Source organism: Theobroma cacao, chromosome 9, assembly GCF_000208745.1.
Source record: "Theobroma cacao cultivar B97-61/B2 chromosome 9, Criollo_cocoa_genome_V2, whole genome shotgun sequence".
Lineage (NCBI taxonomy): Eukaryota > Viridiplantae > Streptophyta > Magnoliopsida > Malvales > Malvaceae > Theobroma > Theobroma cacao.
In genome coordinates, this window is record NC_030858.1 from 29,096,407 (window position 1) to 29,104,164 (window position 7,758).

Genomic DNA, 7,758 nt, shown 5'->3' on the forward strand with positions numbered 1-7,758 from the left:
TGATCAAATGTGATCAAATCTTGGCTAGAAATCTCCATTTTATCATCAAATGGTAAAATGACCGTTTTATCCTTAATCGGTCAATTTTCTTGATGGACTTCAAATTGGACTTTGAACTCCAAATCACTATTCTAAGCCATTCTGTTGGTTTTAAAATTTCAAATTCCTCTTAGAATTTCTATTTGAACTAGTTCAAGCTCGATTTAACTTAGTTGTACCACTCGGTACAATATCGTCTTTTAATCGAGCTTGACAAGGTCTCACATTTGGCCTCTCGAATAGTAGTGACTTTGGGTTTTCAGCTCTTGAGGAGACATCTAAGTAATGTTTTTACTAACTCATGTTTAGGGATGGTTTTTGCAAGTTGATTAAGCTTGTTTGTAATATTGGTAAAGCTATCAAACATTGTAGTGACATCTTCACCCGGTTCTATTTTAAACATTTTATAATTACGGGTGAGGAAGGTAATTTTAGACTCCTTTACTTGCGAAGTCCCTTCATGAATGACTTCAAATTTTTCCCAAACCTCTTTGGCTATAGTACAGCTAGAGATTTTATTGAATTTTAAGGGAGTAAGTGCACAATGAAGGGTGTTGATGGTTTTAAAATTCGTTTAGACCTTTTTGACTTTAGCCTCAGTCCACTCAACTCTAGGCTTGGGCATTTTCTCACCAGTGATAAAACTGGGTGAGGTGGGAACATAAGGTCCTTCCATAATAACATCCCACATTTCATAGTCATGGGCTCAAATGTATATGGACATCTTAGTGCTCCAATAGGCATAATTTGATCTGTCAAATAGAGGACGCTTATTTATGGATTTACCCTCAACAATAACTGACTTTTACAAAACCATGTAAATCTTCCTTAAGGATGTTAAGTAAAATTAAAGGTATGACCGATACCACTTGTTAGTCCTAATGGAGTGCTAGAGAGGGGTGAATAGCACTAAAAATTTTAAGCTCAACCCTTTTTGAAAGATAGAGCTTTTAACTGACACTCTAATTAAATACTTTTACAAGTTTAAATTCATTACAATTAAGCTCAAAAACTTTTTCTAGATTTAGAATGATGAACAAGTGTTTTTGGTGAATAATATTTGGCTTTTTACTCAAAGTAACTCTTTTCTCTTCAACTCTTTTTTCTTTGACCGTTAGAGATTTCATTTATACTTAGTAAGTCAGATTTTTCTATTAGAGATAGTTTGTAGCCATTAGAAACAACTCTGATCAACTTATAGTCATTATTTTATCCTCTAGTGCATAATTCAAAAAGGCAAACAGACTTCAACTAACCGGTTATAGGCAACTTTAACAGATTATAGCTTCTCTACCTAGCACTGTCTTACTGCTGTGTTCTTTGCTCTAACAGATTACAAGAGGCTCTAACTGATTACAAGTTTTCTGTCTTCAGACTTCTCTTCTTTAGCAAACTTCCTTTAACTAGTTACGACATGCTCTAACTAGTTACAAACTTTTTGTTTTTATTTCTCTCTACATAGCATTCTCTCTTTAAATTGTTTGATCTTCTTTTAACTGATTGAGGTTTTACTTCCTCTAATAATATCCAATTAAAATCGGCTAGAAAATCTTCAAATTTTGAAATTCTCCATTTTGACTCCCTTCAACGATCAACTATATTTTCAAACGTGTTTTGGCACTTGAAGATACTAGGACCTTATGCTATAATCGATTAACCAAACCTCTTAACTGATTAGCATATTTATGTTTTGCTTCAGCTTATCACACAACCATGCCTTAACTGATTAAGGTCCCTTAATAATCAATTACTAAGGTTTTATTTTAGTTCATTACTTGCTCTTTTCCTCTTAACTGATTAACTCTTCATTAAACTTAGCAAGCTTCTTGACTTGCCTTTAATTAACAACTTTGTTAAGGGTATTAAATTAAATCAAACACACTTAAATAACAAGATTAAACATTAATGAATGAGGAATATTTTGTTATCATTAAAAACATATGGAGTCAACACAACCCTCTATAAATGATTTGTGTCTTTTCTTTTTTCTCCTTACTCTTGAACTTGTTCATTTTCTCTTTATTGTTTGCTACTTCTTACTTGTGCATTTTACTTGGCTATGAAGAGATTTGAACATTTGTTTTGAACTTCCTTTTTCTTAAACTCAATCTTTAAATCACCTTTGGCTTACTTTGAAATACTTATGCTTCTTAATTTGGTTTGAAGAGTTTTGAAAATCTACACTTAACTTGTTTTATTTTTTGATTTACTCTTCGAGTTACTTTTCACTTTTGATTATATGCACTACGCTTCGAAGAATTTTTGAAAATCTATTTTCAACTTACTTATTCATTTGGTTTCCAAATTGTTTTTGACATTTTTTAAAGTGACAGCAAGATTTTAGAATCTCCTTTCTTCTTGAGCTCTTGCTTTTATCATGAAAATGTTTTAGAAATTTGATTACAGCTCAATTACTCTTCATCTTTATACTTGAGCTTTTTTTCTTCACCTTGAAGAGTATTAAAAATTTGTTTTCAGCTTGTCTATTCATTTCTTTGGTTTGTTCCTAAGTGAAAACAAAATTGAGAAATTGCCCTCAAGCTCAAAAGTTTAATTTGAGAATTTTTGCAAATTCAATTCACTCCTCATCTTGGATATTTCCTAATTACTATTAAGCTAACATTCCTAACACCTAAGATGACATCTGCTACACCCATAACTTTCATTGCAAATTTATTTGACAAAAACTTCTCTATCTCCTCGACTTGTTCCAAATCCGTGCCAAAAATTAGCTTGTCTTCCACATATAAGCAAATTATACCACCTTTTTCATTTTGGAATTTGCTATATATGCACTTGTCGGACTCATTTATGTTGTAGCCATTGGCTAAAACAACTTCATCAAATTTTTAATGCCATTGTTTTGGTGCTTGTTTAAACCTATACAATGATTTAACAAGCTTACGAACTTTATGCTATTGTCTTTAAACAACAAATCCTTTTGATTGTTTTATCTAGACTTCCTCTTGTAATTCACCATTTAAAAATGTTGTTTTGTCATCCATTTGATGAATTAACAACTTATAAATTAAGGCAAGGGAGATTAGAAGTTTAATTGTAGCAACTCTTGCTACTAGAGCGTAATAATCAAAGTAGTCAATCCCTTACTTTTGTGTAAAGCCTTTCGCTATTAATCTTGCTTTGAACTTCTATATAGTTCCATCCACCTTTATTTTTCTTTTAAAAATCCATTTACAACTTATTGGTTTGGAACCTAGTGGAAAATCAACAAATATTCAAGTATTATTGCCCATTATTGAGTCCATCTTGTCATGATTATTTCCTTCCAAAATGCAAAATCTTGAGACTTCATTGCCTTGTCATATGTAATAAGGTCTAATTTCAAATTAAAAAAATAAATAATTTTATTATCTATATTTTCTCATGTTCCTTCTATAAGGGACATATAAAAGTTTGGACCAAAATCTTTTACCTTTCTAGCCATTTTACTTTTCCTTAGTTTTGGACTAGATTCATCATTATTTCCATTTTGTTCCAATAGAATGTCATTTGATTGAAATGATTATAGTGGCTATAGTTGTATTGAAATAGATTTTAGTCTATTTTCATCAAATATTGCATCTCTTGATTCAAAAATAGTGTTGACTAGAATTGAATCATTTGGTTCAATTACCCTGAACCTATATGCTTTACTATGTTATGCATATCCTATGAATATGCATGTTATTCCTTTTTCATCCAATTTCTTTCTTTTGGGTTCTAAAACTTTAACTAGAACTCTACATCCCTAAACTTTCAAATAACTAAGGTTTGGTCTTGTTTTCTTCTATTGCTTATATAGGGTTATTTTAGTTTCCTTTTTAAGAACTTTATTTAATATGTAACAAGCTGTTAATAACACTTCTCTTCAAAAACTTTTTCCAAGACCTGAATATGATAACATAACATTTACCATTTTGGTCAAGACTTTATTTTTCCTTTCTGCCACACTATTATGTTGTGGTGTGTAAAGTGTTGAAATATGATGAACTATTTTGATGGAAGCAAAATAAATTGGACTATAAAATTCTCCACTTGATAAAAGACTCACATTGTAATTCAACTTTTGATTTATAGACCTTAAATTTATCAAGTACTTCATCTTTAAAATGTAGCAAATATTTAACTCTCTAGATGTTTGGTTCTCTACACCCACAAAGAGAATTTTTCTAGTTCTCAAATCACTATGAAATATAAATTGGAATAGCAGTGTGATTACATGTGACATGGACACTTTGGGAGTCGTCACCAATCTTTTTTTATAAGGTGCGATTGGTCACCTATTAAATTTGTTCTATTCGATAGGATCTTAAATAGATTTTAGGTTCGTCTAAAGAACAAAAACATAGTTTGTGAATTTTAGAGTTGGGTTTAGGAGTATGTGATAGATTTGGCTATGGACGACATGCTTAAAATACTCAACGAAAAGAAAATTAAAACTTTATAACTAAACAACCAAAACATGCCTCCACCCATAGATCACCTTGGTGATATTAAACAGATAAAAGCACAAAATAAATTATTATTCAGAAAGTTACCTTACCAAGTAATTTCGTAATCACAATGGCACTTTCCAAAGCAATCCCGTGAACACCACAAGGAGCAAAAATCCTAACCAATCAAGTGCTTGGCTTCCAACGATAGTACACACAATTGCACCTGAACCTTTATCAAAGAAAGGAGTTTTTAACTATACTTTGTGCTAGCAAAGACGATAACAATTGTCCTTTTCTTCTTTTTCACAATCTTAGCCGAACCTCTCTCAAAATTGCTTCATAAGTAATTTACTCTTTCACACAAAGGGAGTGGTGGCAAAAAGAGAAAATACTTTTCTTTTTCTGACAAAAACTAGGTTTTCTTCAATTGTGAAAAACTCTCATATGGAAGATAGTTAAAAGTTGACTTATATAGTTAGGTTAAAATAACTTTAATTTTGCAATTAAACTCTCAATATTATAACACATTATAATATTGGACCCATTACTTAATTAAACTCTTTTAATTAAGTCCTTGAAAATTAAAATCAAAATTAATTTCCTTTATATTTTGCAATCAATGCCTTATAATTATAACTATTTATAATTATGCCAAAAACTTAATTAAAATCTTTTAATTAATTTTATAAAAGTTAATTACCTAACATGTGATTTAAATCTAACTTAAATCATCACTCTCTCAATTTAATTCAAATGCAATCATTGTGTGTGACCCATTACATTCCCAACATGTTGACAATGGAATTGATTAATGACTTAATTGATTAATATAAATTTCAATCAATTAATCTATAATCAGTTCCATAGACCAAGATTGGCATTTAGCAATGCATCATGGCCACCCAATTTTTAGAAGAGTTAAAGGGTTCTTTGACAACCTTTCAGTGTACAGTCTATCAGTATAATTCATTCCCTCATCATATATCTCCGGAGATGATAAGAGCTTGGTACAATGCTTACTCTTATAGACCTCCATATTTGCAGTTACAGCATTAGCTTTATAAAGAGTTATGAAACCTTTTTCATAATCTCCATGTCACCTTGACCAAGGACTTCAATAAGCTAATGTTAAACAAATAATGATAGGATATGTCTTCTAAAACATTTAAGGTGATGATTCCTATCTTGACCACTCATTTGCCTTCACATGCTTCATACTATACCCAAAAGCATCATGTTTTGGCATCCTTAGTTAGGCACCTGTAAGGATGAAATCAAAGCATAGCAATCGACAAATAAGACAACCTGGTGTCTCAAGTCTAGGGAGTATTTACACGATTGACACTTGAGAAGTGTTGCATAGACACTAGAGTGTATTACCAAATGCACTTCACATGGCGAGTCATATTCAATGAACTTGCTCTCCTAAGCAAGCACCTATATTCTAGTTCCAAGTATCTCTATACTTCAATCTATGAGATCGATTGCTTACTTCCAAAGCAAAGAACATAGAATATACCAATTTCTAAGCATCATTGATGTCTAGTCTCAATGATACATTGACCAGGAACATTTTAAGATTATGCTTTGATGCATAAGGATCTCATAATTGCAATCTATTGCAATTCCCTTGCAAGGCATATTATGTGAGACCTTGACCTTTATAAACTCATAGTTAGTAATGGACGCAATAACATGGGCTAGAGGTAGTTTCGTCATTTTCTTAGTAAGCCCCTAAAAGTAAAATTTTAAACAATATTATGGCCTAAGTAGGCCTAAGGCATAAATGGCTGATTAAATAAGGGTAAAATGACAAAAGACATAAAAATGATGAAGATTTTCACGTAGGGGCAAAATGGTCATTTTTCACCTCAAGGTTAAATTTTTAAGTTTTCGTGAACTCGAGCATTTCTAGACCATTATGGACCTGGTCTTAGTGTCAAAAGAGTAAAAAGATTGCATAAAGGATTGGAAGAGAACAAGCTAATTTGTGGAGGTGCATTTTCGTAATTTAAGTGAAGTGGATAAGCATGGGCTATAATTATCTTGTTCTTCCAACAGCTTCTTCATTCTCCAGCAGCTTTTCTCCTTCTTCTTCCTCTCATCTTATGTTGCTTTCATCCTCCATGAAAGCTTGATATGAAAGCTCCATAACCTCCCTTAAAATAGCTCCATTTTTCATGCCTTGGTGCACTCCTTTCATAAACCCTTGTGCTCTTCCACTCTCTCAGTTTGAAACCCTTGAAAAATCTTGTTTCCATACTCTCTCTCACTAGTTAGGTGTTTTAGAGAGAAAAAGAGGAAGCTTTAATAATAGCTTGAAAGTTGTTGGGAAGAATTTCAAATACAAGCTACCAAGGTGAGTAGTACACTAGAATTGAGTTTTTATGTTGAAAATGATTAGTGTTTAGACTTGGGGTGATTTGGTAGTTGGGGTTGTTCATTTACTTTAGAGTGATTAGAATAGTGAACTTAGATAGCCACTTAAATGACAATTTGAAAGCTAACTAAGAGAAAGCTTTTAGATTTTATAAGCATGTGAATTGACTTAATGGTGATGCTAATGTGATAATAGGTTCCAACGAAGCCCCATCGCCCCATTTAGACCAATAGAGGAAGTTAGAGTTGAGTAAGGATTTAACAAAATACTAGTGAGTGAACTTGCATTTCAAAATTTGTTTTGGGAAAGTAAACTTATTTGCACAATATACTTGAATGATTTTATCCAACTTTCTTTAAAAGCAAGTGCCTTGGGAACAAGCCTTTGATAAATTGATTTTATGTTGTGACATGCGATTGTTATGGATTCATGCACTACTACATTATGTTGGTATATATATAGATATATATATGTTGTGCATGATGGTTGATATTACGAGATGATTATAACCGTGTGTGTGCACGATGTGGGGAAATGCACATGCCGATAATGGTGGTGGTGAGGGAGATGGATGATGATAGTGCCCGTGTGCATGATGTGGGGGGATGTACACGATGGCACTGATTGTGCATGATGTGGGGGGATGCACACGATGACTTCGGCTATGTGCACGATGTGGGGGGATGCACATGAGCTGGATGAGATGATAGTAGTATTGGTATTTATCCATGTATGTATATGTATATATGTTTAGAGAATGAAAACTCATGAATATGGTTTATGGTTGAAATGCATATGAATTTGGCATGTTGAACTTTGGGAAATTGTTTGTGTTTCATGTTGCTTTTGTCATTTTAGTAGGATGACTTTTTCTTGAAAGAAAGGAAACCTTTTTTTTGGTGC